The sequence below is a fragment of the Aethalodelphis obliquidens genome, unplaced genomic scaffold, assembly GCF_003676395.1.
Source record: "Aethalodelphis obliquidens isolate GAN/ISIS:26980383/991018 unplaced genomic scaffold, ASM367639v1 scaffold40, whole genome shotgun sequence".
In the NCBI taxonomy this organism is placed as follows: domain Eukaryota; kingdom Metazoa; phylum Chordata; class Mammalia; order Artiodactyla; family Delphinidae; genus Aethalodelphis; species Aethalodelphis obliquidens.
This window is the reverse complement of record NW_020837984.1, coordinates 9,380,801-9,405,996: the sequence shown is the minus strand read 5'-3', so window position 1 is coordinate 9,405,996 and position 25,196 is coordinate 9,380,801. Positions and strand designations below refer to the sequence as shown.

At 38.1% G+C, this 25,196-nt stretch overlaps 1 protein-coding gene across 4 annotated transcripts in view; it reads left to right on the top strand.

Moving 5' to 3' along the window:
- PELI1 (pellino E3 ubiquitin protein ligase 1) overlaps window positions 1-25,196 on the top strand; it is a 72,376-nt gene that overhangs the window by 22,930 nt on the left and 24,250 nt on the right. Inside the window, exons 1-2 of one of the 4 annotated variants that reach the window (XM_027131824.1) lie at window positions 856-1,173; window positions 20,957-21,052. The exons of 1 other annotated variant lie outside the window; for it this stretch is intronic. The gene's annotated coding sequence lies outside the window, so the exon portion shown is untranslated. Of the gene's footprint in view, window positions 1-792; window positions 1,174-20,956; window positions 21,053-25,196 lie in introns of those variants that run through there. 2 more of the 4 variants (XM_027131821.1, XM_027131823.1) reach the window with 2 other exon arrangements.

Genomic DNA, 25,196 nt, shown 5'->3' with positions numbered 1-25,196 from the left:
GCCAATGTATATACTGTAAACAATGTTCAAATTTCCACTTATCTTTTGAACTTCTACTTTATGAAATTTGTATTTCTTAAAAATTGTAGGCCTTAAAATTTTAGAAATCTGCATTATTTTGCACTGATCAAGTAAGATACAGCGATCTTAATCCCAAGCTTTACCTTTACTGGCCTTAAAGTTAGATGTGACTAATTGAGCGAAGAAATGAACTACCGGAATCTGACAGTGGCAATGTTCCTAGCCGTTTTGTAACCTAATTAACTGTTATGTTATTGGAAGCAACTACCTTTCTACAAGTCTTAGGTTGAAAAAAACAAAAACAAGCAAAGAAAACCTTGAATTTAAGGCAGAGAGGATTCGCCTGAGGGAAGGGTGGGAACTGGGTATTCGTGATTCCGAATTTATGGGATAAAATTAAGCAGCAGGGAAGACCGAGATATGGTGAGGAAGTCAGATTTCACTGGGCACTTATGAGTGGTGAGGGTAGGAGTTGGAGGTGGAGCGAAGTAAGAAGGACTAGGGAAGAGCGGGATCCCTAACAGCACCATAATACAAGGAGGGCCTTGTTCCGCCAGGAGCAGCACTGAACACGTTCCCTTCCTTAGTGTGTCGGTGAGCATAGTAACAGTGGGGCCGAGCCTCTCCCCTCGAGCATGCGTGGTGCAGAGCGAGCCCGGAAACGATCTCAACAAGGTACACCTTTTTTCTTCAGTCAGAGAACTACAACTCCCAAGAGACCACTCGGCGCTGCAGCGCCGCCTCCCGCTGTGGCCCTGCCCCGTCCCCTCCCTCCGGCCCCGCCCTCCAGCTAGTCCCCTCCCCTCCCTCCGAGCGTGTGTCAGTGACCCAGAGGCGGTGTGAGGCGGAGGAACCGTCGGGGGGCGCCGCCGCTGCCTCCAGCAGCTGCACAAGCCGCGCCGCGCGTTCGGATTTGCCTCGAGCCCTCCGGGAGCGCATCACAAAGCGGACCCCACGGCTTTCCCTCCGCCCGCGGCTTCTCCAGCTCTTGGCTCTGCGGCCAACTTCCTCTCGCCGGGCTCGGCCGGCAGGCGAGGAAGGCTGCGGTGGAACGCTGGGCTGTCTGCTCGTGCTCCTCGCGCACGCACCCTTCACCCCCCTCGCTCCGGGTCTCGGGGCCGTGCTGGGATTCCGGCCACCAGCAATTGTCCGGTGAGTGTGGCCGCGGCGTGCCGTGGGAGGGGTCGCGGCGGGGCCACCGAGGGATGCGGGCCAGGCGGGCGCGCAACTTCCTCGGCGGCTTCCCCCGGCGGCCGGCCGGCTCTCCCCGCCCGCCTGCGCGCCCCCGCGCCGGAGGCGGCCGAGAGAGGAGTTTGCGGCGCCTGCATCCCGCGCTCTCGCAGTAGGAAGCGCCTTTGTCAGGAGCCGGCGGGCGCCCCCTCCCCCTCCGCCTGAGTGCGGGCGCGCGGCAGCCAAGTCCGAGCCCCGCGCCCTACGCCCCGCGCCCTACACCCCGCGCCGGGCCGCCAGCTGCTGGAGGGGAGCTCCGCGGGGGCGGGGAGCAAGACAGAAAAAAGAGAAACAAAGGGGGTGGTGGGCTTTTGTTTGTGCGAATCTGATAACTTCTTCCTTCCTTACATAACACAGACTCCCGAGTTAGTCATTCTTTTTTTTGTTACGATTATTGCCATCATCTTTGCGTGTCCTTCGCGTTTTCTTTCATCTCTGGATCTCAGAGCACTTAAAAACACTAATTAATTACACCTCCGGGGCCCCTACGAAACACGTTAATAAGCCCGTTTCTGTAAGTGGGTAAACTGAGGTCCAGAAGAGCTCTCTAATTGATGGATACGCTTGCTCTTCCACCGCACCTGGTGTCTGAGGACCTGAAAGCATCTATGAGTAAGAACTCGTTCTTCAGTGCCCCGTGGAAAAGTTAAAGGTGCTCATTTTACTTACAGGCTAACTAAAGTCTAAAAGAAGTAGGGGTGATTGTTAGGTAGTTCAAACAATAACTCTTCTTACATAGTGTTTGAATCTTAAAACCTCAAAAGAGTCTTGAAAAATACTCCGAGTGGGGAAAATACTGTACATCACAAACTCACCTCACCCATCTACTTTTATTTTTGTACATGCAGGTCTCTTACAAGGCGGGAGAGCAGTGATGGGGGATGGGGGTTGGGGGAGGGAGGGCAGAGATTTTTTTAATGGAGGCTTAACAGATTTTAATCACTACACACAAGGAAATGTGTCTTGGTTTTAATAGCACCAACAACCTTCCCATCGTTTAGTCATCAGATAATTGAGTGAGCACTTTATCCATAAGACGCCGGTTGTGCTAAGAACTGACGCTTTAAGTGTACGAAACGGTCATCTATTTGTTTTGGTTCAAAGACTGTGTACTTCTCTTACTCTGCAAAATGTTATTTTGTTTTCTTAGCAGCTGATCTTTTGTTTTAGAACTGGCTTTGTCTTTTTCTACATTGAGTATGTGTTACTTTTGTAGCTGAGCAGAATCGTAACAGTGTTGTTGTTGTTGTTTAGTTTGCATAGTAGCGTGAATTTAAATTTTTGAATTGTGGAGAAGGTTTGGTTTCTCCAGTTCTTCGGTTTCAGTTTATGACGTTTTCTTTATAGCTAACAGAGAAAATGTTTTCTCGGTGTGATCAGATTTATATCTTTCAAAACATTGTCCTTCTTGTACAAATACAGCATATGAATTCCTTATGTTTTTTATTCACATCAAAAACCTCTTCTGGAGGAAAATACATAATTCTGAGGACAAGTTTGTTTATTTTGGTAGTTGAACCAAACTGGAAGGTACTAAAAATTTCAATCAAGCATCATTTCTACTAGTTATTTCCTGAGATGAATAATGATCAGAACTGTAGTAACAGTACTTTCTCTTATCCTAAATTCTCTTGAATTTAATTTTGTATTTTATAGTTGCCCCCAGACTTTAGATTCTGGTGGTCCCATCAGAAAAGGAAAAGGCATTTGTTATTTTAATATTTTTCCCCTAATCCTCTAACCTGTCCCCTTTCTGTAGTATGTTGAAAGAGATCTTGAGTTTAAAAAATTGAAAAATAAGTTGTTTGGAACATACAGTTAAGTGTATGGAAAATTGTATGTAGTGAAGTGGTTATAGTACTTCATCTAATAAATTTAAGACTTTTAAAGAGAAAACTGTCACCTAGGTTTTTATTAATATTATAGAAGTGCTGTAATGTAATAATAGTAGTATTTATTGACTTGAAAAAAAAATGATCTGGGAATTGTGCCTTAGTGGCGGATTGGGGGGAGGGGGCGGAAATCTGTGCTCTCCTTAAAATTCTCATTTAGGTGACCTTACAGTTGGTTATGTTGAACTTTTTCTGTAGTGTTTACAAACCAAATTTGCCAGAGGCATTTGTACTTTAAGGTAGCTACTAACACAATGTCTGCTCAGTCACTGGAGTCCAAAGGCAGAAGTTAGTATTGACTGTCAAAGGCTGGCATTGCAGGTTTCCTAGTTTCTTTGGGACCCCTTAAAGGAAATGAGTGAAAAGTACAGGGCAGGAAACTGAGTCTAGTACTGCTGAGCTACAGAGCCAAGTTTCAAGGGAAAGCGTGAGTGTGTTTGCCTTTGTCTTTGTTTCAGCTTCCTTTCTGACTGTCAAAATGTCACTTATATATGAAGAGTTCTGTCAATTCAGAATATGCCTTATTGTGGTTGTCCAGTAGGTCAGATGATAAGGACTATAGTAGTCCTGCTCTGCGAACAATTGTTTTCAGACAGAAGCTTCTGTAACTGATAGAGATTTTAAGCTGGAGGAGGTAGAATTGAAAACTATCTAACATTCTTGCATACATACATCTTACCATGGCATGTCAATATAGACCTATTCTCATATTTATTAAATCAGAAAGGCTTATATTGATTGTTTTATTTCATCTGTTTTAACTGTGTATATGAAAACATAATGACAAACACATGATGGCACTGAGAGATGGTTCTAGGAGTTTCTTTGGAAAAATCATCTTATTTCATAAAGTTACATTTGTGTCTTTTAATTGAGGAGAATAAAACAAATTTAAAAGCCAGTAGAAAGAAGGAAGAAAATCAGTAGAATGAAGGAAACCTGGTGAAGATGTTTTTATAGAGAACAATATTACAGATTCCTGACAACATCGTATAAGGGACAAAATTCTAGCTAAGGTCTGTAAACAGTGAATTCCACTTAGCATTTTCTGTTTGTAGATCTCTAGCCATCTTTTCATGATTCTCTCTAAATATATCACACAGGAAAAGTAAATAGAAAGCATTCTTTCAAGGCATTTGGGTTGTTGGAGTATTTTTTTACACATGTGGTAGTGGAGGTTTATTGTTTTTCATTAAGTTTGACCTCTGCCAGAGAATTTTCCCCAGACTAATGTGTGGGAACCTCAAAACAAGAAATATTGGACACTGAAAGAACTAGATATAATTTCAAGTTGTACCACTAGCTTGTTTTATGTTCTCTTGAAAGATCCCTTCTAATAGTTGTGCCTTCCAAAGGCTGAAAATAATTGCGCTTAGTAGGTCCTACATAGTTTTTGTTTTTACTGAATGAATTTACAAGTAATAAAGAGAAAGCACAAGATTTCCTGAGTCAGAGAATTTCTGATTTTTTTCTTTTTAAACAGAAGTAACTGATGAACATGTGATTGGAGCCCTTCAATTAGCATAGCTTCCTTCAGAAGTAAACTTAAGAGGAAGAGAGCTTCATCAGGTGATTTAAGAGAACTGAATTGCAAATGAGTCTAAGAACACCTGATTATTTTTTCAGAATGTTGTATATGATGTTTTAGATTTTTTGCCACAATAAACTCCGTTTCAGAGAAGCAGAGTTCTACATGTTACTCCTTGTATCACGCCTGTAATGCTTTTATACACCTCAAAATACCATTTACAGAAAAATAGAATATGTTGCTGGTGCCTATGGGAAAATCCTGATGTTTGTCATCCCTCAGTTAATCGTGACCATTCATGTAGTTAAAAGTTTTTAATTGAGTACACATGTAATTTACTTTTCAAAGAATTTATTGCTGATTTTTATTTTATAATGAACCTCTTGGGATGTTGCTAGTTCTAAAAATATGTAGTACCTCCCAGTTTCCCACCATGTTCTGCAGTTTCTTTTTCTATTAATTTTTTGGCTGCAATTTGCTTTTTCCCCTAAATTGTCTAAAATGAGCTCAGAAATGTTTAAACATACTTGACAAGAAATACAGTCAGTAATTTATTATGCTAAGCTTCAGCTAAATTTCCAGATACTAGGTATGTGAATCTGTTTTAGAGATAGAAGTATACTTACTTTGAAGGGGGCTAAAGCAGGGAAATAGCCAATAGATTTCATCTTGGGTATCAAATCTGATTGCCTGGTAGTGACTGCCTGGAGTGTTATGTTTAGAAAATTGGGAGTCCTGGTTCAGACTCAGCAGGAGCGAGTGCTGTGATTAGCAATTTCTGCAGTTGGGTGGGTGGTGGGCTTTTGGTATGAATGCCAGATATTCATTTTGTACTTTTTGGATGCCTTTTATGTGTCAGACACTGGTCTAGATGCTGATATCACACAGACTAAAATCTCTGCCTTATGGTGTTTACATTCTAATAACAAGACACAGACAATAAAAAGGTAAAATATTTTGTGTTTTAATGACAAATGACCTGGTTTCTTTAAAAAATAAATAACAAGAAATGGGGGGGGATATAAGATTAAAAGCAACTAAAGGGGGCATATCCACCAAATGTATTGTGTGGACCTTAGATCCTGCTTTGAGCAAACTAACTGTAAAAGGACATTGATGAAAAATTTGGACATTGATGGGTATTTAATAAAAAGGAATTGTCAATTTTTTTTAGGGTATAGTAATGTTTTATGGTTTTAAAACAAGAGTCCTTACCTTTTGGGGGTATATTTATGAATTAAAATATGATATCTGGGGCTTCCCTGGTGGCGCAGTGGTTGAGAGTCCGCCTGCCGATGCAGGGGACACAGGTTCGTGCCCCGGTCCGGGAAGATCCCACATGCCGCGGAGCGGCTGGGCCTGTGAGCCATGGCCTCTGGGCCTGTGCATCTGGAGCCTGTGCTCCGCAGCGGGAGAGGCCACAGCGGTGAGGGGCCCGCGTACTGCAAAATAAATAAATAAATAAAATCTGATATCTGGATTTTTTTACTTTAAAATAATTTGCAGGGGAGAGGAGCATAGATGAAACAATATTGGCCCTATATCGAAAAAATTTTGAAACTAGATAATGGATACATGAGATTTCTTATATTCTCTCTACTTTTGTGTATGTTTGAAAAATTCCATAATTAACAGTTTTACACACACAAATAAAGCAGAAAGGGGGAAGAGGGAATATGTGGGATGTGAGTATGGGATGGGAGTGAGAAGGTGATAGTTATTTGAGTAAAGACCTGAAGGAGGTGAGGGAGTAAGCCTTGCAGGTAATCTTAGGGCAGGACGTTCCAGGTGGAGGGAACAGTGAGTACAGTGACCCTGAGAATGGAGCTTGATTGGAATGCAAGAAATTACAAGAAAACCAGTGTGTCTGGGTTAGAGTGAGAGAGAATAGCAGGGGATAGTCAGAAATATAAAGGAAGGGTAGAGACCAGATGGTATAGGACTTGGTTGTCCATCCTTCCTTTAAAGTAAAGATATTTATTTTATACACTTATCTAAAATAAGTCTAGTTTAGTCCCCCTGGAAGCTCTACACTTATTTCAACAATACTAGCATTACTCAAATTTTTTTGGTTCTTTTTTTTTTTTTAAATTGCCTTCTAAGCCAGTTTAAGAGCCACTCATGAACAGAGCTCATTACTTTCTATTTCCACCTTGTTTTTAAGGAAGAGGGAGTTATTAGCCACATGATACCTTATTTATCAGATATGACTCAGAAAGGATTTTGACAGAAAGAAAATAGGAAATAACTTCAGGCTGTTTGTAAATGTCAGATCTACTCTGAGAAGGCCATTGCTGTTTCTGAAAATCAGATCCACCCATAGACTAAAGAGGAATTTTAATAATGTTCTGGACAATTGTAGCATCATTTAAAGTAAGGCTATAACGAGAGTGACTAATATGGAAAGACTATATTCATTTGGATATTTAAGTTCTGTCTCATACATTAAAACACATAACATATACATACAAGACCATGCATATTTCTTAAGTATTCAAAACAGTCATTGCTGATAAGTTTCATTTGTGTCACGCATCCAAGACTGAAGAGATGGCATTTATCCTTGTAATGAAATTGTATAACTTTCTTGTTGCAATGGCATACACTTGGGAATTGAAAGACTAGCACACGTTTAGTGTTAGGAATCTGGCTTTCAAGTCTTCTTGTATTCATGCTTCAAATCTCAGATTAGTGCTTTTTTCAAGAACATGCTGATTTCTCATAAAGAACTCTTTTTAAATCTTTTTGTTTTTAATAAACTTATTTTATTTTTGGCTGCGTTAGGTCTCCGTTGCTGCGTGCGGGCTTTCTCTGGTTGCGGTGAGTGGGGGCTACTCTTCGTTGCGGTGCGTGGGCTTCTCACTGCAGTGGCTTCTCGTTGCAGAGCACGGGCTCTAGGCTCGCGGGCTTCAGTAGTTGCAGCACGCAGTCTCAGTAGTTGTGGCCCGCAGGCTCACTAGTTGTGGCGCACGGGCTTAGTTGCTCCGCGGCATGTGGGATCTTCCCGGACCAGGGCTCGAACCGGTGTCCCCTGCATTGGCAGGCGGGTTCTTAACCACTGCGCCACCAGGGAAGTCCCTCTTTTTAAATCTTTATTAAAATTATAGAAAAATCAGTCCTCATCCTCCAAATATTTGAAAGCCCCACCCCCAGAAAAAACCTTCCATAAATATGGGTTTTTTAAATCTTCTACTTAAAGGGCAGTATACATGTAGAGATTACTAGTTTTGAATAGTTTGATACTAGTTCATTTTTTTTTTTTTTTATAAGAATAAGTTTTCGGGCTTCCCTGGTGGCGCAGTGGTTGAGAGTCCGCCTGCCGATTCAGGGGACACGGGTTCGTGCCCCGGTCCAGGAAGATCCCACGTGCCGTGGAGCGGCTAGGCCCATGAGCCATGGCCGTTGAGCCTGCGCGTCCGGAGCCTGTGCTCCGCAACGGGAGAGGGCACAACAGTGAGAGGCCCGCGTACCGCAAAGAAAAAAGAATAAGTTTTCCAACCTAAGAAACTAAACGTATTTCAGTGGTTTTTACTCTACTGATAACACTGAATAAAGAAAACATCCTTTTTCTAGTTAATTATGCATAACGGGAAGGCACAATATTTTCTTTAACCAATAATGTGTAGAATATAATGGGATTAAATAGAATTTGTGAAATGTTATTATGTAATAGATTGCAAAAAGTGACCACTAAGCATATAAGTATATAACTGTATAAGGAATACTTTAACAAAGCTTCCTATTTTTCAGAAAATTGTTAGGAATCTAGTTGTTTAATTCACTCAAGAGTTTTTGTCCCTTTGGTGGATAGGTAGATAGGTATATAGCCGGACCCTTTCTTCATATACTGCACATACCATTAAGATTGAGCTGCTAGGCTGGATTATTTAATGTGTTTTAAACACTAACCTATGAGCATGGAACACAGAGCCCATGTTTAATTTCTGGGCTTTCCACTAACTCTGAAAGTCTTTAAAAAGCTATCTTTGGTTCATCTGTAAAATAAAAGTGGTGGTAGTTTTTCAGAAAGGACTTTGAAATTCTAAGGTGGTGACTGTACTTATGTGTGGCTCGTTTTAGAAATAGCTTTCAGTCTTTTGATTTGGTGGTAGGATTATGAATCTGTTTTTCATTTCCATTTTTGTGGAATAAATAACTTTTGAGGGAGGAGGAAGAGAAAGAGAGAGAGGGGAGGAAGGAAAGAAAAAAATTGGTTCTCACAAAATAGTAAACATGACCATGGATAGATAATTCTTGTAACTTGAATCTGTTTAAGTGTCCATGACCTAATGAGCTAAGACTCAAACTTATAAATGAAGTAGAGAATAGTAATGATAATACACCTTGCATTTTAAGAAAAAAAGTTGCTTTGCAAAAGGGACATGTTATATTTCATGTTGACTTAAACATTATGACCATGATAAAGCCTATACTTCATCTTGGAATTGATCATTATGATGATTAACAGTAGTTAAGAATTATATGGAAATTCAGTCTATTACTTAAGCTCTGTAGATGGTTGCAGCATCAGGTTCTAGGTTATTTCTTTCACGTTGTGCATTGCAAATACTCATATTCCACATCCTTGCCTCTCTCACTTCATCTCTCTCTCATGCTCATCTCTCCATCACTCTCACTGGCTCTGTTTATCTTCCTTCGCCAGCTTTAGTAGTGCCCATTGCTCTTATACAGTGTTTTCTACATTTGTCTGCCATTTTTTATATTTATAAAGAGGGCTTGGAATGAATTAAGGGCTTAATAAAAGAAGTGACATGTAGATGGCAAGTATAACACTTTTCCTATTTGTGTCTTATGTACTTAGCTTCTTTTTATCTTGTGCTATTTTTGGTGTGTATTCTGGTGGAGGGATGGTATATTGTATTAGCTGGCACTAACTGACCTATAAGATGGCATACTTTTTGAACTCAGTAATGTAGGAAATAGTAATAAACTCATTGATTTGAAAGCCTCATAAGTTAATCCTGCATCTATCCAGAATCTATACTTAAACTAGCCTAGTGGAATTTCAAAAGCTGTTTTCAGCTCTTGGTGTATGTTGTTGTCTTTTCTGAAAATGTCAAACAATCAGGGACTTCATCATCACTGTAATAATAGTTAATCATAAATGGCCTTGGGGAAAAACTGTGTCTAGACTCATGTTGAGCTGCCTTTTTTTTTTTTTTTTTTTTTGCGGTACGCGGGCCTCTCACTGTTGTGGCCTCTCCCATTGCGGAGCACAGGCTCCAGACGCGCAGGCTCAGCGGCCATGGCTCACGGGCCCAGCCGCTTTGCGGCATGTGGGATCTTCCCAGACCGGGGCATGAACCCGTGTCCCCTGCATCGGTAGGCGGACTCTCAACCGCTGCCCCACCAGGGAAGCCCCCAAAATGATTTATTATTGCTATTTTTTAATAAGTATATCAGAAAGGAGAAGCAGTATGATTCAGGATAAGAAAGTCTCTTGATTCAGGAGATCACTTATTATCTCCATATTGCTAAATCCAATGACACTTTTCCAGTATTTATCTTACCTGACCTCTCAGCAACATTTGACATTGTTGCTACTTCCTACTTTTTGAAACATTTTTCTTTGCTTCCAGGACACCATATACCTTACACCAACCCCGTAATGCTGTTGCTTTTTTAATCTCTTTCAGAAGCTGCTGCTGTTCTTGCAGCACCCTAAATTTTTGAATTCCACAAGGCTTGGTCTTTTTTTTTTTTTTTAATTTATTTTTTGGCTGCGTTGGGTCTTCGTTGCTGCGTGCGGGCTTTCTCTAGTTGTGGTGAGCGGGGACTATTCATTGTGGTGTGCGGACTTCTCATTGTGGTGGCTTCTCTTGTTGCGGAGCACGGGCTCTAGGCGTGCGGGCTTCAGTAGTTGCAGCACGCGGGCTCAGTAGTTGTGGCTCGTGGGCTCTAGAGTGCAAGCTCAGAAGTTGTGACGCACGGGTTTAGTTGCTTCACGGCATGTGGGATCTTTCCAGACCAGGGCTTGAACCTGTGTCCCCTGCATTGGCAGGTGGATTCTTAACCACTGCGCCACCAGGGAAATCCAAGGGTTTAGTCTTAGGTTCTCTTCTCTTAGTCTGTACTCTTCCTAGGTAATTTCTTTTGTAGAAGATTTCCAGGTTTATATTTCCATCCCAAGCTCCAGACTTGTACGTATAATTGTTTCCCATGGATGTCTCAAAGGTAACTCAGATTCTCAAGTTCAAAATCAAACTAATGGGAATCCCAAGAGTTATTATTATTTATCTCCTAAGAACATTAATATCTCCTAAGAAGGAGTTAAAGAATTAATATGTAAAAGTCTTTGAAAAATGCCTGGCACTTATGATAAGCACTGCATACATGTTAAGATTATTACTTCTTATTATCTCAGGTTTACAGGAGAGGAAACTGACCAAACTGTACAGTTGGGCCAAGTCTCACACCTATTAAATGACAGTGCCAAGAGTCAACATAGACAGTCTGACTCCAGAACTCCCTTAACCACTCTATTTTACTTCATCTCAACTAATAAGAATTTATCTCATCCTTTTGCACACGGACTCCAAATTAATGGTCTCGTCGTGATCCTAAGAGTATTGTAATTCATTCCAGCAAACACACCTGGTGTTTAAAATGTAGAAGATCTAAAATATGCAGGTAACATTTCACTTCAGTAAGATATGAGAAGCACAAGGATATACATCTTAATTCCATTTTATTCCATGTGTATTTTTTGTTTTTTTCCCTTTCTTGTTAGCAGTTAAGTCACGAAAATCCCTAGAAAATGGAAGTACTAATTCTGTATTACTCTTAAGTGACTTCAGTTGTTGTCATTTACTTACTCTGTTAAATCCTCTTTAGCTAAAATTTTCAGAATGACTTGGGGGCTCAATAGCATGTTGTATCCACATAATATGCTTAAAATCAATAATTTTTATGATTTTTTTTTTTTTTTTGGTACGCGGGCCTCTCACTGCTGTGGCCTCTCCCGTTGCGGAGCACAGGCTCCGGACGCGCAGGCCCAGCGGCCATGGCTCACGGGCCCAGCCGCTCCGCGGCATGTGGGATCCTCCCGCACCGGGGCACGAACCCGCATCCCCTGCATCGGCAGGCGGACTCTCAACCACTGCGCCACCAGGGAAGCCCCAATTTTTATGATTTTGATTAACTGTTACCTCTTTTGAAATTATGTAGTGATTTGTCTGTTTTCAGAAGTCTAAGACATTTCAATTTCCCAAGAAATTTGTCTTTGAATTTTAATTTTATTGGCTGATTTTCAGATAAGAACTTTGATTTTAGCATTATACCTTTGTATTAGATTCTAGATGTAGTTGAATCTGCTTAATTTTATAAGCTTTAGTCTCTGACTCTCATTTAACTGTTTAGTAAAAAGCACATCTGGATATTATTTACAGTTTCTATAGAGGATTTACTACCCCCCTCCCCCCAATTACTTATTTCTTCTTTCCATTGTTGATTTTTTATTCTTATTCCTTTGTGGCAAAAAAAATTTTTTTTTTTTATTAAGACAGTATAAAGGCAGAAGATATAAAGTCTTTGATAGTTTTTGAACTTAGCAGGGGGTGGGGGGTTCTTGAGAAGGAGAGTGGATTTTGAAAAGCCAGAATCATCTATGGGGAAGAGTCTGTTCTTACCTTGTTTTTGGAACTGCATTTTATGACCTAGTGTATTTATTATTGGAAAACACTTAAAATAGTTATATCAGCTAAGACTCTATTTTTTACAGAAAACTCCATTCAAACTGGCTTAAGTAGGGGTGAGCCCAGGGGGCGGGGGAAGGAGATTTATAACGGTTTGTGTAAACTGGTCCAGGATAGGTGTGGCGTCAAGAATGGCTCCACCCAAGGCTCAAATAATGTCATCAAGACGCAATTTCTGTATGTTTCTTGGCACTGCTTCCTCAGTGTTAGCTTTGTTCTCCAGCCCTACATAAGCAAAAGATAACTTCAGTCCCTTCAGCCCCTAAATCCTTAGTTATGTATATCTGGAAAGATTAACCATCTTTTTCCTAGAAGTCCCAGCAAAAGTCTCACTGCATCTCATGGGCTCATAGTAGCCCACTTCCCTTGTAGCCAAGGGAATGTGAAGTTTGGATTGTCTGGGACAGAGCCATGTACCCAGCTATCGAGTTTGAGGGTGTAGTCAACTACAGACACACATAAACTATATGTATTTACAATAAGGGAATGAAGATATCATTATACCACCAGAAGAGTGAATGTTTTTTGGGCAGTGGAAAATAGATGTATTTTATAGTATCTTTTCCATTTTAAGAGTTAGCATTCAAAGACCAGTTTGATTTTTTTTAATTTAGTATTTAGCGCTAATTTGGAATTTGTATAATTTCACTTCCAAATTACTGTTTAAAGCAGTATGTAAATGGGAATTGCTAGACTTTTCACCTCTGAAGAGCTTTGAGAATGTATCAAAATTTAAAATTTGGTGCTATGTTCACAAATACCATACTACTAATTTTCCTATTATCTATCGTAATCCAGTTTGTTGATAGCTAGTTCTTGGGATATAGGGCAGTGTCTTTATGGATTAACATCTTTTTCTAGGTTAACACTTCTTTAATGCCTTAAGCAGACTGGGCTCTTGGACCAAGAACTTCATAAAGAACCATAAAATCGAATATTCTGTCCTGGACACTCAGGGCCTTGGTGAGAGGAGGTGGAGTAAGGGGCTATAAGGGACACTAGTAAAGACATTACATATTGATTTCTATGATTGATTTTAGTCTGAAAATGAAAACTTGGTTCTTACTGAAAAAATAAGATACCCATTGTAGGGTTTTTCTTGCTTTTTAACATCAAAAATATGAAATGAAGTGGCAAGTGATATTTACATTTCAGTCTCTAATATAAGCATTTAGCTATCTCCTTCTCGTTCTTATGTTACATTAATATGTATATGAATGAGTACATCCATCCCCATAAGGCTTTAATATTCTATAGTCTCTAGGAAATTTTAGATTTTTTCTTTTAAATTTCTTGACACCCCAGAAATATTTATGCTTTATCCACCAAAATTAAAATGAAGACTCCAAAGGAATCTAATGTAAATGTATATTTAACATCATCTTTTCCTTTATTATTAAGTGCTGCAAAATGAGCACAACACTCTTTCTCTTGGGGGAGTTTTCAGCTTTAATAGGAGAGGTAGCACAAGGTCATACATAACTGTAATGCAAAGCTGGATATAAGGATAAGAGTTTAGGGGATGAGGAAAAATTTCCTGATTGGAGAAGGAATATCAAATGGGTCTTGAAACATTAACAGAATTTTTTTACAGGTAAATAGGGATAACATTAAAAGTTACTGTTTACTGAGCATTTATTATATATTCAGTTTCATTTTTGTCAAAAACGTGTGTTATATATGACATAGAGAAGGACAGCCGCAGCACTTTATACTTGGGAAGAAGTTGGAAAGAATTTGAATTACAGTGGATTTAAAAGACACATGGTTTAAAAATTAAAAATTGAAGTAATGGAGCTTATTGGGGCACATCAACTGGGGAGCTTTCTATTTCAGCCACCACAGTAACTCTTCCTAGTATAAATACTAGTTGAGAATCATTTCTAACAAAAATTACATTGTTTCTCTATAGGTAATCAATGATTTGAATAAAATCTTAATAGTACATACATTGCCTTAGGGGGTGCTAAATTAATGTTCTAACATTAGAGTCATTATTAAAGAAATCCCTGTAACGGTATACGGATAGCAGTATTACCAATTGTAGACTGTATTCTACATCTTCTAGAATCAGCAATATATCTATTTACGTGGTTTTTATATAGGTGTTAGTGCATTTTACAAATCTAGGATGGTTCATTTAAAGTGGATTTTCCACAATACAGTGTGACATTAAATGAGTGGTCTTAGAAAATTTATAAATGGTCTGAATATTTACTGAAGAACATTTTTATAATAAAAAAGGGAATAATATATTTCATGAATTATTAAGAATTTAAGTCTTAAAAAGAGCAATTAGACAAAACCTATTCGAATAATTATAATTGCAGTTTATTGAATTATATGAAAAAGAGCCCAAATTAGTTTAAACAAATAAGATCTGAATCTGTGGTATTGTGTGCCTAGTATTTTTTTCATTGAATGTCAGGGGTATATTAAAGTGCCTACATTTATGTTTCTCTACAAAGGATTGTTCTGACAATAAGTTGAAGTCATTTTCACCATTTATTGCTTTCTAAAAATTTCCCTTGACTTCACATTTTGTTCTGAATGTCTTGGTTTCTTTCCTCCACCTACACAATATTGAAGGCAAGTGAAGCAAGAGTTGCAATATGAATTTGAGAACCCTGGCTTTCTTTTTTCCAAAACGAAATACACCTTTATTATAAGATTGCTTTTTATTGCTACCAAAAATAGGGCTTTTTGGCAAGTGTTCAGTAAATGTGTGAATAACCTAATTGATTTAGTGGAATGAATAGAAAGCTTTGCTATTTGTCTTTGTAGATACTTGGCTCAGTAAACACAGTGATAGACCAAATGCTATATAGTCAAAGGTAAAAACAAAACCAAAAAACTCCAAAGGCCCTCCAAACTTACATATCCAAATAGCAATTTCTTGTCTATGTCAGGGCCTTCAAAGAGAAAGAGCAATATGTTAATTAAATCTTATTTCTATTATGAAAAATAATCATGTTAATGCACATAAAACTCAGTGCTTTGACAGATGTTAATATGTGAAAATATTGATAGAGGAGATCCTCTTTAAGAATTGTAAGCTGTATGAAATTCAAAGATATGTGTGGAAATTTAAACATACTATCATATACTCTGCAATAAAACTCCAGTAAAGGCAGGAAGCATAATTAGGACAAACAATTAAAGATAACAATAGAAGCAAATTAAGAATTTTATAAAACTCATTATAGGTATCATATTAGTTCAACTCAGTCTGTAACTCTGGTTAAAAATGAAAAATTTTAGGTCCTGTGGAAAAAAAAAAATTCTGTAGTGGGAGAGGAAAAAAGAAAGAAATGGTGGTGGCAATTAAAATGTATACGGTACTTTTAAAAAGTACATTTACAAATCTGATCGCTTAGTTTTAAAAGCGTAGACGTGTATAGTGTATAACTTTATTTCCTTATAAGACCATTATATGGTTAAAATAGGAAATCTCAGAAGAATTCTAGGGGGAAAAGGTGTTTTCCCTAATTTTAATGACTCCTTTAAGATAAGAATGTTTTTCATTTAATCTTCGTATCTATAACTCCTGGCACAGTACCTGACCTATAGTAGGTACTTCATAAATGTTTACAGAACTAACCTTAACTTTAGAAATTTCAGGATAGACAGTGTTATTTTTCTGGCCTTTAAAACTGTACTCTCCCCCAGCCCCCCACCACACACACACACACCTCTTTGTATGTCAGTTTTGATACAAATAGGTTTTCAGTTTTGAATGTGAAGAAAACATGTTTTTCATCTACCCAATCTTAGTTTGAACTGAAATTACTTAAAAGGGACCTCGAGGGCTTCTCTGGTGGCACGGTGGTTGGGAGTCCGCCTGCCGATGCGGGGGACGCGGGTTCGTGCCCCGGTCCAGGGGGATCCCACGTGCTGCGGAGCGGCTGCGCCCGTGAGCCACGGCCGCTGAGCCTGCGCGTCCGGACCCTGTGATCCGCAGCGGGAGAGGCCACAGCAGTGGGAGGCCCGCGTACCGTAAAAAAAAAAAAAAAAGGGAACTCGATTTATCAGCATTCCTTCTTTTCAGGTATCTGGTGTACGAAATATAGATTCTAAACCATAGGGATGGGAAGAATCTGGTTTTAACTGAGGTGACTGATGGGAAAAAAGTCAATAAACTAAGATGGAGAACCAGTTGGAAAAAAGGATCTCTTCCTGTTTAGTGGTCATTCCTAACAAATGTAATTAGAGGGAAGCTAAATTCTGACTTTCAAATGTTAACTGAGGCAACAACCTAGATTTTCCAGGTTAGTTCCAATTTCAGGTACAAAATTACTTTGACAACAAGGAAAAGAACTATGGTTAGCAAAATTGCAGTTGTTGCAGTCAAGTTCTGGTTGGAAATACAGTTCGAGAAAAACAGTTAAAGCAGCATTAAATGAATATACTTTTAACACGATGAAGTTCCAAAAGGCATCCACTTCCAATTCATCAGTGTTAAAAACCTGAAAGAAACATTGCTGTGATGCTCATAATCTACTAAAGCATAGTCTCCAAACAAACTTATACAGAATCATACTCTGAAAAGTTTTCAAACCAACTTTTAATGGCTTGAAATTGGATGAGTTTTGTGCTTTTGTTCTCCCATGTTTTATTGTTATTGTTTAATAAATATCAGCAAAAGGGTTATGTAACAACCTGGGCTTTTGCAAGTTAATATGCTTTAAGAGAATGTTTTTTCTGGTCTTGGTAGTCTGTCCACTATTGAAAAAATACAGTGTAAAGAGATTTTATCTATTGTCAAGATATAAAGAGGAATCAATAATTGTTGTCATACTTTTTCTTTATGCTGAACTGAATTTTTTAAACTGAGGTTTTATTGTACAAATATTAAAAATCATAACGGATGAGTGATTTCTTTAGTTTCCTTCCAATCTACCCCACCCAGCTTCTCATTCTTACAGGTAAACTGATCCTTGGTCAGGTTCATCAGTTCTGGTTTGTCAGTTTTTCTGGTTTGTCAGTTTGTCAGTACTGGTTCTCAGTACCTAAAAATATGAAAACCATATCCAACATCAAACAGATTCCTTTTGATCAGTTTGGCCTGGCTAGTTTTAAAAAGTTTAATAAGCATCTTTCAGCTTTATATACAGCTTCGTACTTTATTTACATACTTGCCTTCCAGAAACATGTATGCAACTAATCTCACTTAGGGAGAGAGCCACATTACTAATCTGTTCTTGATCCATCAACCTGTGAAAAAGGAAAGGTACAAATCCATCCCTGTGTGGTGACCCCAAGGGTCTCCTGCCTTCCTTGGGGAAGGAGCTTTACCTCTGGGAGAAATTGAATATTAACATACACAAATGCTGAGGGAGTGCACACCAGCCTTCTGTATTCATCAATATAGATTTTCATAAATAGTAAAAAATTGTGAGGAGAAGCAGTAATTAGAAAAGGAGCCATGCTGCTTGTGTCCTTGTGGGCTTTCTATGGCTTACATCATCCATTTCATCTTAATGAATTGGCATATATTTCCCTCTTCAGATTAACTTCTCTTATATCAGTTTAATCTGTTTGGAAAGATAACTCTTTCTTTGAGATGACTTCCCGAGAATGCCCAAAATGAATTTTATGTGTCTACTACAGCCTATATTTTGGGTCAGACTATCCCAACATTCTACCCAAATTTGGCAAAAACCCATTTTACCATAATGTAGTAATAAGCAGACTAAAAAATTTAATTTGAAATATATAATTATTTTTATCCTAGACATTGTGGCCAGACATCTTTTGGCCCTGTCTTGATTGATTGGTTGACTTTTGCTGTGTAGAATGATAGACAGGATGTGTGTTTAAACTCAGATGTCAGCTTTTGCCACTTAGTTTCGAAATGACCTTGAGCAAATTATTTTGCCTGATTTCCTCATCTGTCATAAGACAGTTGTAAAGATTGAGTTTAACAAATGTAAAGTTCTTACTAGCTACATAGTAGGTAATACAAGTTTGTTTTCTTCCTTTTCTGAAAGCTTTATTTAAAGACTTTGGACTAACTCCAGAGTAAGTTCAATCTCTACCCAGACTCTTAAGGCCCACTATACCAGGCACTTCTTTACCTTTCAGCTCCATCTCATTCAGTACATTTATCAATGCTTGCTGATACAGTCACTGAGCTTACAGAAGGTTACATGGTCCCTGATTTCCAGGCTTACTGTTTATTGGTCTCCTAACCAAACCCTTCACTCCTGGAACCTACCCTTTCCTGAGCACACAATACATTTTTTCCGCTTGCCTTTTTTAATCTTGATGCAAGTTGTTTCTCCCACCTGAAATGCCTTTTCCCCACTTACCAGAATCTAGACTGTCTCCCAAGGCCCAGCTCAAATACCCCTCTTTCTATGAAGCTTTCCCTGGGTCCTCTTACACCAAAGTGGTAACACTTTTCTTTGAAGTCTTACCTTATCTATTGTCTTTTGTTTTAATTGGGTACCTGTCCTTTACTGATTTGGGTTAGTCTGACTGATTTACACCTTTGTTTTCGTAACTATCAGTAAATGAGAGGTAGTATAGGGAATCATACCTTTTGCATTAGTTTGAATACTATTGCTTCTGGCATTGTAGTGAATGCTCAATAATATGTTGGATTAGTAATTGCATTATTAGACTCTAGATGTGACTCTAGATGTGAAAATAAGGAGACCACAGGCCTCAGTTTGAAAATTACTCAAACATCTAAGTTGATTAAAGTGCAAGGAAGCCCATAATTGCTGTTGTTAGTAGAAGAAATCATCAAATATAAGCATTTAATGGAACCTAGAATATTGAGAGAAGGGTGACTCTTCATAATCCTGTTGTGGAGAGATACCATCATCTGGTAACCTAGATATTAATTTTCTAACTGCTATTTAGCCAAATAAGACTATAAGCTGTTTAATACTTTAAATATTTAAATAATACTTCCCTGTATAGTAAACTGGTAAACGTTAAGTGTTTTCCTGAGTTGTGTGAGCCATTCTAGTAAATTATGGAGCATGAAGAGGTAGTCATGGGAACCCACTATTTATAGCAGAATTAAGGGTTGCCTGGGATTTGCAGCTGGCATCTGAAATGGGGCCCTTCTGTAGGACTGAGTCCTTTAACTTGTGGGATCTGAGCTTACTCCAGGTAGTGTCAGAATTAAATTGAATTCTTGGACACCCAGCTGGTGTCAGAGAATTGATGAGTTGGTTGGTGTTAGAGGAAACACCCGTCACTCGAACTCGCTGAAGGTGATGTAAGATGTCAGCAAAACCAAACCAAAAAAAAAAGGCAAAAAACCTGTGTCTACAATTGAAGGTAGATTGAAACAGAATGTGAAATTAGAAACTCCAAGCCTAATTGTGAATTTTGAGATTCCTGGTACAAAAAGCAGGTGGTTTGGGAAAGTCTTCAGCTCTGTTTGTGAAAACTTGTATATCTTGTAGAATGTTCAAATGATTGTTTCCCTCAGTTTCTGTGGTTCAGGAAATAGCAAGTTCAAGAGCAGTATTTGAATTCCAGGTGCATGCCAGCATCCAGTGATCTTGAGTTTATGGCAGGTTTTTTTGTTTTTTTTTAATGTGGTAATGCTTGCTTTCTCTCTTTGTCATTATAATAGCTTCATTAAGATGTAATTTATATACCATACAGTTTAACCAACGTAAAATATATACTTCAGTGGTTTTTAGTATAGTCATGGAGTTGTGCAACCATCATCACAGTCAATTTTGGAACATTTTCATCACCTGAAAAAGAAACCCCATAGCATTTAGCCATCACCCCTTCCCAGCCACACCCCCATCCCAGCCCTAGGCAACCATTAATCATACTTTTTGTCTCTGGATTTGACTACTCTGGACATTTCAAATAAATGAAATTGTAATATGTAATCCTTTGTGGTTGCCTTCTTTCTCTTAGCATAATGTTTTCAAAGTTCATCCATGTTGTAGCATGTATTAGTATATTATTCCTTTTTATTGCCAAATAACATTCAGTTGTATGGATGTGCCACGTTCTATTTATTCATTCATCAGTTGTTGGACATTTGGGTTGTTTCTACTTCTTGGCTATTAAGAATAATCCTACTATGAACATTCATGCAGAAGTCTTTGGACATATGTTTTCATTTCTCTTGAATATATACCTAGGAGTGGAATCCCTGGGTCATATGATAACCTTGTGTTTAATCTCTTGAGGAATTGCCAGACTGTTTTCCAAAGTGACTGCACTTTTTACTTTCCTACCAGCAGTGATTTTGATTTTGAATTTTCCACATCCTTGACAATATTTCTTTTATGGATGATAGCCATCCTAGTGGGTGTGAAATGGTATCTCATTATGGTTTTGATTTACCTTTCCCTAATGGCTATTGATGTTGAGCATTTTTTTTTTCCTGTAGTCATTGGTCATTTGTATGTCTTTGGAGAAGTCTTTTTTCAGATTCCCTTACCAAATTTTAGTTAGATTATTTATATTTTTATTATTTAATTACGAGAGTTCTTTATATATCTGTACCTGGATATAGATATATACCATTCTGTGGGTTATCTAATGCAGTGCTTTTGATATCTAGACTTCTTTGGTTTGTTTAGGGAGACTTCCAGGTTAGCAAAGCCGACAAAGCGGGAGTGTGACCAGTTCGGGGAGGCATGACCCTTCTGGTGAGCAAAAAGAAAGAAATCTCCATGGTATGCACATCATCAAACTTTTATTTGTCTAATTTTCAGCTTTTTCTTTATGGTATAAAGTAACAACACACAGCAAAGAATAGAGCTAAAGGTAAATACTTGGCCATCTCATGTGATAATACTATGGTACAAGGTGTGAGTTACTTGTTAGCTGCCTGCTCTGTTCTTTAGTGTTTGTAGTATTGCCTCCAAAACTAATGTAACAGAAGTCAAAAGATCTATTAGCTGGTTCCACTACTTAGTCCTATGACTTAATCAAATACCTTACCCTCTCTGGTTGTAGATTTTCCTCATCTATAAAATGAGGGAATTGAAAATTGAGTAAGCTGAGAGGATAGTCGTTAGGGTTCTTTCCAGCTTTAATAAGTGGTTATATGATACAGTAATACCAGTGACGTTTTTCTTCTTCTTCCTGCCTCTAAACAAGGAAGACATGCCTTGTTGAAAAATCTTAGGCCCCAAATACCTTTTCCTCAAAAGGATGAGAGTTAGATGCATTTGGCAAGTAAAAAACTAGGCACATGTAGATATTCAGTAAACGCTTATTGGGGAATAGCCAAGGCCATCTATGTGAATTTGCCTTATGGGTTAGAGGAACATGACATAGCTGTCACCGGTGAGGTGGAACTAAAGGATGAAATAATTTTTAAGCCTGCTGTGGATGTGGCTAGATGTAAAGGGACTATAGGAGGAATGAGTCCTTGATTGCATCCTCAGAAGTATTCAGAGATCATTAGGGGAGAAGCAAGCTCTCAGAGGTCAGTTGTGTCCAAAGGTAAAATCAAAACCTAAACTACAACACATAAGAAAAATAGGACATGAGAAAAGAAACATCTGAAAAAGGCATAGAAATTGTGAGGTAAGTATACTTTGTTTTGTTTAGTTTTCTTCTGGATTGATTTTTTAAAGTTTTCAGGGTACTGAAAGTTCTTTGTTGGTCTCTGAGCCCAACTGAGATAAGTGCCAGAAGTTCAGATATTGTAGGTGAGGACAAGGAAGTTTGACACCTGTAAGCCAAGGCAGATATGGAAGAAGAGTGGGGGAAAGGTCATTGAGATTAAGGTCCATCTGCCAGAGTTTGGTAACTTTGATTCCTACCAGCCAACAAAGCTACTTAATGTTTTATTTTTGTATTTGACTGGCTTCCATGATGTTATTTAATCAGACATCATTGTAAATAAATCGCATGTGAAAAGAAAAAAAAAACAGGTAACTAGTCAATTCAAATTAGGAAAGAAAAACTTAAAAATTTAATTCTAGCCCTTTTCCCTTATGAATATGGGTCTTTGTCCCATTTAAAAATTGCTCATCATACTCACTTAGTAAATAGGGAGGTTTTGTCCTTAATGTTTTCTTAGAGCTCTTTAAGAAAAATATATTCCTTCAGGAGATTAGTTGGTATAAACACAGAGCTTGAAATATGTAAGGAATTTTTATACTCTTAATGCTCTACTTTTAATCATTAAGGTAAGTCATTATGACAGTATATGAGCTATTGATATATTGACTGCCTTAGGAGTTGAGCAAGAAATACAGTCCCAAAATTGAGGTCAATATATTGGTCTAAAGAATGGCAGGTCCTCAGGTTTTGTTGTTGGAATCAAGTTTAAGGCATAGTCAATAACAACTACATTCTGTTTAGTATAAGTATTGGACCTGTCATGTCCGGCTACTTGAGCAGTTTCATCAGCCTAGAAGCACATGACATGGCAGGATCACCAAATAGCAATATGTTAGAATATGCCCAGGTCATTTTTACAAATAGGTTTCCTGAACTGAACATGTATCTACATTGGACAAAAGCAGACTACCTGAGCAGATTTACTTTACAGTAACCTAAGTGGGCCTGCTGCCAGCAGAATGAGCAAAAGAAACAGTATGCAGATTTACACAAGAATAGCTTCAGGGGATGTGACACAGTTATGGAATGCTGGGTAGCAACAGAAGTAGACTTGTAGCTATAAGCTAGAAGAGGGTTCATTTTGTGACAAGATATTATTAGACCTAGGGCTACCAAAAGTATTTTTGTGTAAGAGCATACGCCCCCTAGACTCAAGCTGAACAACAGTTTAGTGGGTGAGGAGTATAGATGGTTTGCATATGCAGCTTATTGAACAGGTATGGAGCAGAATTTGCTCTTGTGACTTAATTTAGCATGCTTTAAAAAACTTAAATGTAATTAAGCACAAAACAGGTTCACCTTTGTGTAGAGGAATATACAAGTTACATGTATAACCCTTCACCATAAGGAAACACATTTCTTAAGAAAAGGTGCAGGGGAATTGGGAGAAGCAGGCAGTAACTCCTCAAATGAAGCTTATGAGTAGGATGATCTAAAAGCAGCTTAAGTCAGTAAGTCAGGTGCCTTCAGTAGCTATTTGGTGAAACTTGTACAATCCCAACTCCCTCTGGATACTGCTATCATTTCTCCATGTTTATGAACACCCAGTGAATCTATTTTAAAGTATAAAGCTGGAAATAGACAAGCATGATCAATTAAAAATATGATTGAATGTTCACCTGTTCTTAAGCCTGGGATAATGTAGTTTTTTATAACAAGACCAAAAAAATCTGCTTCATTTGATAGTTCTAAAAGGGTACTCTTTCTTTACATATGAGTGGTATTGATTCTTCAGTTTTTTTTAAATGGAGTGTTTCTTTCTTAACAGATGGAGTATTATACTAAATCTGTTAAAATAGACTATTACTCTTATCATGAAAACATAGTTCAGTATCTTAGTTATATTTCCAACATTTTTAGAGAGCATTTATGTAGTTAATTCAGTCAGCCTTTTAAGAAATAGAATACTCCCTTTTGAGGTACCTTATTCCATAACTTGAAATTCAGCCAGTGTTAAAAATTGTTCCGTTCTTTCCTCTTACTTCCGTTTCTTCCCTTTTGGGACGCAGAATTCCTTAGGGAGGAGGGAGGAGAAGTGAATTCTCAATTCAGCCAATAGAATCTAAAATTATATAGTGTTTACCTATTTTGCATAACACAGGCCCACCCACATATATTATGAAGGTGCTTAAGTGAAAACACTGAGCAGACTGCTATTCTGTGTGTGATTCCAAGTGTAATTGGAAGGTGCTTTAGTACTATCTGGATTTTATCCTCTGGTGAGAAGGTTGTTTATCTAACTTGTGATAATAGCGATGGAATAAAGAGGTAGGTGTTCTGTGGCTTAATTTTAAGTGTCACATTGTCAGTGCTTGGGTTAAAGGTAGGGTTGTAAAAGGAATGATTTGAATTATCAGATGGTTTATATTTAATTTTTTCACATTTTTTTCACATTCAGTTTTAGAAGTATGTTATGTATAAATTATATTTCCTTCCCTCTTAGAAAAAGGGTTGACTAAATCTCAGGCTCCAAGGATTTTGTGTTTTTAGGGAGGTTTAGACTATTAATCTTAACCTCTTATTAGTCTTTAAGAAAGCGTAAGGCAAATAACTACAGGGGTTTATTGCCTTTTGACTGTTGGTCAGCAGAAAACTGAAAACTCTTCATTTGCAGTATTTTTCCAATCCAAGCTACAGTATTTAGTTTTTAACATGCTTTGGAACTCAGTGTTGTCCATTGTTTTCTTTTGAATTATTACATTCGAGAATTACGTCGCCCTCTGAAGGAAATCGTTTGGTAGCCAGAATGATGGTGCTGTCATTGTACTTTGGTTAGCTGTTGACAGTTTATTCAGAATCTAGTTTTTTGACCATAAATCTCCTGAGGTCCTCTCAAAGAGATCTAGGCCTTTGAGATAACTACAGTTTACTATTTAAACATTTTTATAAGGTAGGGAAAATTTATAAAGAATTTATGGAAATATTGAGAGTCTTGCTTTATAAGAATTTTAGGTAATGTCTCTACCTGAATGTTTTGTTGTTCTTCTCTGATGTGGTAGGAAGAGATTTAATAATTTTAGATCTGATGATTGATTGGGGGGGGGGCGCGGCAAGTAAGGCTCTTTCTGCTAGAAGATGAACAGTTATAAGTTCCCAGCAGTGTTCTTTTCTGAAGCATTTTATTTTCATTAAAAGAAAAGGTATAACTAAGATTTTTTAAATTGAAAATTCATGAAAAAACTGAACGTTTGCTAGAATACTGACATGCTGCCCAGTAATATGTGTTCATTTTTTTTTATCAAA